Genomic DNA, 5,730 nt, shown 5'->3' with positions numbered 1-5,730 from the left:
GAGACACGTGTGCACGTATTCTGAGGTATTTCGTGCATGCAAAAATATTGGAAATTTCATCCAAATTTGCGGTCCCGTTTATTTTTCCATCATTACACAAACTTTTTCTTTGGAACTATCACCACATGCTTATCGGTCAATATAAAAGCCTTTCGAAGCCATTTCTCCGACATTGTCTTTCTTTCTGCTGAAATTTCGTCTCGACTTCCCTTCAAGGTCCTTGCTTCCTGTGTGAAGAGCAGTTCAACAATCTTTGATAGGTAACAAATTTTTTTTATTACAAGTATTTTAACAAAATAAATTTGATTAATATAGAAAGAATTTTTAATAACACTTGAATAATTACAGATGTTATGTGCTTTGTATCTTTTAAAAGCAGCATAGCTTTTCCAGAAAGGATTTTATCATAAATTTCTATGTTTCCATAGAATTAATTTATAGTTCATGTTTCTCTTCTTGATTTGCATCTTTTGACCGGTGAAACGCGAAATAATGTCCCTGTTAGTGATATTTTGCTAAGTATCGTGTTTCACCGGTGAGATATTGAAATAATTTTCGTCTTCAAGTAGTGTTCGGTGAAACACGATTTCTTCATAGGCATTTGCCTTGGACACTTTAATTTTCGCGTTTCACCGGTCAACTAAAAAAATTTCTTCTTTTTTGATATTTTTGTCTTGAAAAATGCAATTTTGGGGCCTCTTTCCATGGTTCCATCTTGTTTTATTGGATATTGTTGCCATTCTGCTTTGTTTTCAAGGATAATTCTTTTGCTGGTCAAGATGACAAAGAGGAAGCTATCTTTGGAAGGAATGGATGAGGAGGAGCTAATGGAGACATCTGATGATAGGCTCTTTGATTTCTTACACATCACTGGAAATTCTTCCAAGTTTGGCTATATCAGGGAAATTTTCAATTTTCCTTTTGATTTGAAGGAGTTATTGGAGGATCTTGAAGATAAACTTAAGGAGTACAGATGTTTTTATAATAGACATGTGCAAGGTTTGGAAGTCAATGGATTTGTTCATTATAGTGATGTCATGGGAGCCACCAGTACATCCAGGTCAACTTTGCTAGGCAGGTTCAACCTCATTGATGAGGAATTTAGAAAGAAAAGAAACATGTTGCCCTTTCCACAAGTATCAACACCAATGCCTTCTGATCCACAAGGACGTTGAATTTATTGCGTATCTTCAGTACATGGAAAATTCTTCTCCAGATATAGACCAACAGGGAAAGCTAAAGGATATTGCACGTATGGATAAGGAGGTCGAAGAGAAGGAGGAGATGTTGAGAATCAACTTGTCCAAGGTTTTGATGTAGGTTTGTTCAAGAGTGACAATATCACAATGGTGGAAGAAAAGGAGATCGAGCCAAGTGCACAGGTTGATGAAGAAGGTCCTCTTGCATGTGTTCCGACATTTCGCACTTATCTTATCAACAAGAAGAGATATGTGTTGCTAAATGATATTCAACATCTTTTTGATCTTAGAGAAGATTATTGCTTAGCAATCCTTGCAGGTTGGGGCAAAAATGACATGAATTTTATAGGTTATAAACAAGAACCACTAGCAAGTCTTGATGTTGAGGGAGAGAATTTCCAAGATAGCTCTATAGCCTTACATACATATATTAATCAGATCATAGAATACGAAAAGGGGGGGCTACCTACAGAAGAAGAGTTCTTGCAGGTCTAGAAGAAACTTCATATTGATGATGTAGGTTATGAAGAGAGATTGAAGTCTCCATCATATGAGAAGCCCAAGAGTTCAATAAATCTTTATGATGATAGTCTTCTTGAAGAAGACGAACACCCTAAGGTATGAAATATAATTTGAAGTTACCCATTGAGTTTATGTTAGACTTTATTATGCATTATAGATAAATATCTTATATCTTGTATTGTTGTGGTTTGTTCTGTAGATTGAGATTGAAGATCTGGACAACTTTCTTGGAAGGGCCAAGGGCTCTAGGCCAATGAAGCTTGGAAAAAATCAAAGCCTTGGCCATTATATTGGACACTTAAACAATCAAACAATTGTAATATATCATAGTAGATTGTGAAGCTCTCCAAGTCTACCAATGATGGCTTTGAGAGCTATCTCAAAGGTAATTGGATCTCAAGTTTTCAGCAGAGGTTTGGACAAGATCATTTTAGTGGAGAAGGAAGAAGCCATAAGAGTTTTTGGCTTCATGCCTGGATACAGTGGATCTAGAGTTGGATATTTTGGAGTTCTTGGCTCCTATTTGCTCTCTTATGTAGGAGATAGTAAGAATTTGAAGCTTCTTCGAGGCTATTAGAAACAAGAGTTTTTGAAATACAGAGGTCTTATTGAGTGGGACGAAACAAAAGATTCCTCTAGAGGCCCTGTCGAGCTACCTGAAACCAAGGACTCCTCTGAAGGCCCTGTTGAGGTGCTTGAAACTAAGGACTCTTCTGCAACACAATCAGACTACAAGATGCCAAAGATTAAGGGTTTCTTGAAACCCATATTTTCCCAACTCTTTGTTTGGTTTGTAACCATTCTGTAAATCTTTGCTTTGCGCAAGAATTTAAATATCTATCTTTTCTTCTTTGGGTAACAATTTGTATAGTCCTTGCTAAAGATGATGTATTGCTTGATGTGCTTGTATCTTTAAGCTTGAATTTATGCCAAATTTGTCGATACAACCATTGAAAGACCTCTAATAAACTGTTGGCTTTGTGTCTTCCACCTCCATGTCTTGTGTGTCTGAAATATTTTGTTCTTGCTTGATAATGTGATTTTTCCATACCTTGGGTTGACCAGATAGATAGAGATCCATATTGTTTAATAAAGTATGGAGCATGGTTGTATAGAATATATTGCATAGTCAACAAATAAAAAACGTTATTAAAAAACATTATATGAGTTCGACAATGAAAAAACAAACATATTCAAACTTATTACCATATAGTGAGTAAAGTGTTGATCACCCCAAGCTTCTATCATCGCCTTTTTGAAAAGGTTCAATTGGTTTTTAAAGTCTTTGAGATCATCATCATTCCATTCAGTCTTATCACAATAAAAAAACACTTTGTTTAGTGTTTCCCAAACTTTAGCTTTTCTATTCTGAGCTTGTCCATTATCAGTGTGATCCTTAACTGCATTATGTAGGGATTTCCACTGATTAAATTTAATAGTTGAGCCACCATTTCTTGAGTTTATCTTGCCAATTCTCCCATGAAAGCCTAGAAACCTTCTAGCCTTCACTCCACCAATAGATGGTTTTTTTGGGACACAATTACCATCCTTAGACTTCTGAAGATCTAGTTCAATAACAACATTGCCACCATGCAAACCAATTGCAGAGATAACTTTTTCAACCTTTGTTATAGCATTTGTTCTAGTTGGTAATGGCTTCAGCTTCCATGCAAATCCTATATAGAGATGAACAAGCTTTTCAATTATCATGCAAAGTGCATGAAGTGTACAAATATGGGCATTCGCTAAAGGAATGTCCAAGTCTGGTTTAAACTGTGGATCCTTATTGTGCCTAGAGGGAGCTCTATTCCAATTGCTTGAGTTTAACTCTGCAGCTGGTGACATGCAGTATAAGCAAGGAGATCTCAAGTTGGCTCCCTTTGATACATTATACATACATTTGAGTGTCTTTAGGTCACCAGCTATGTGCCACTCAATCCTATAGTTCCCAAATCCTTCAACAAATAGCTCTTCTCCTGCTTGTTGCCTTTGAATAACATTAGGTATTGATGTTTGATGAAAAACCCAATATAGTATATCAAAATTCTCAGTATCTACCTCAAATGCTCCTAGCCACCAGATGTTATATTCAGATTGAACAATAAATGATGTTGAGTGATTGCAATGACCTGACGAAAGTGCTCTATTCATCAAGGTGATAGAGATTCTCTCCAATTTTTTACATTTCAAAATCTCACTTTCATTAAGTTTAATCACAAATCTAGCCACTCCCTGTGCCTCTGCTCTACTGACAAGTCATAAAATTTGATCATTAAGCATTGTAGGGTGGGCAAGTCAAGGAAAATATTGTTAAATTCATTGAATGTAACCTCCTTTTTCTTGCCCTTGAAGCTAGCCTTGATATGAAAAGGCTCACCTAGAATCTCCATCACTTTGTTATTAACTCTCTATCTGATAGTCCTAACCACAAATGGCTTTGGAAGCATGCAATTGCGTACCTGTCCTTGCTTCATATTTGATTGTAAAAGTCGGAAAAGTTGCATATAAGCATCTTGACTGATACCAATACTATCCAGTGTCTTTTATACTAACTCAGAATCCAAAGAATGATCCTTTACAAATGACTCCAAGCATTGTTTCTTTGCCTTTTTAAATTTCTTCTTCTCCAAAATATCCTTTGAAACTACTGAAGGAAGAAGATGATAATAAAACTGAGCTGCTTTTAAAGAATCTCTTTCACTTACATTTGGTTGTAGAAGAGATCTAAGCAAAATTAACATCACAAATCAATGCAAGCAATTTAAATAAAGCCATATTTAAGATTTTTCAAGTGAAAAAAAATACCTTGCTGCTTGGATTCTTTTACCACAGCCTCCTCCTCCTCGTTTGAGATTCTCAATATTTTTAAGAGCTCTTTGTCGATTTCGAAGGCCTAATAAAGTTTGCTTTCGTTGATAAGCTTTGATACACTTTTCCAATGAATGAATTTTTTGTTGACAATCATCTAGCTTATGCAACAACTCTATATTGTGTTTCATCAAAAGATGATTCTCTAGTCCAAGGATATCCTTTTCTGCAACAAGATTAAGTGTATAACCTAAAAATCCATTGTAGCCATCACCAATAAACCTCATTAATGATGAGCTATTATAGAAAGGAGGAGTGCTATTTCTGCTAGGATCTTTGGGATATAGCTTTCCATCTAACCAAAGATCAATATTCTTCTTTCCTTCAAACCTCAATATATGTTTCATAGACTCTGTAACCGTGATAGATTTTGTTATCTTTCTTGTTTTCTCTCTCTAGGATCTCTTACACGGCATTTTTGAGACCTCAAAACTCCCCTAATGAGAACTCAATGCAAGTCAAGACAAAGCCCGAATGTCCATCATACATAGCCAAGACATATAACATCCATATTAGACATCTGATATCCAAGTAGATAGCCCGAGTATCATCCAAGGATAATAGGCATAAACTATCTCAAGTGGAGGTCTACTGTAGCAAATGATAGTCAATTTTAATCAAAATGAGCTTCAATCACTACTCAAATGCATTCCAAAATCATAACAAAGCATGTTACATCATCCATAAGCATTGATACATCACCCAAATAGTCGATAAAGCACCTTGGAACAATAGGCATATGCTTTCATTGATAAAATAAGCTTCAACCCTATTATAAACAATATCAAATCTCTGTCTAGACTAAGTAAATGAAGTGCTCTAATCATCCCATAATGATCTCCAATGCATTGATATATAATCAACAAGTAATTTGATACCAATGGACATTAGTAAAAGCATCAGATAAGCATGTAGAGGCAATGTAGAACTCAAGATGATAGGCTGTCCCAAAACTGTGAACAATAATGACAATGAATGCAAAGATCAAGATCAATGCTCAGTGCCGAATAAAAGTGCTAGGAGGTATTGCAAATGATGACCAGGGCTGCTAAGAGTACTAGGAACCATGTAGAGGATGGAGTAGTAGTCAAATTGATATGGGAAGATCAGGCTAGGAATAGATGCAGATAATGCAATGCCT

This window comes from Lygodium microphyllum, chromosome 13 (genome assembly GCF_053477565.2).
Source record: "Lygodium microphyllum isolate KBCC chromosome 13, Lygodium_microphyllum_v1.1.10, whole genome shotgun sequence".
Taxonomy (NCBI): Eukaryota; Viridiplantae; Streptophyta; class Polypodiopsida; order Schizaeales; family Lygodiaceae; genus Lygodium; species Lygodium microphyllum.
This window is presented reverse-complemented; position numbering follows the sequence as displayed.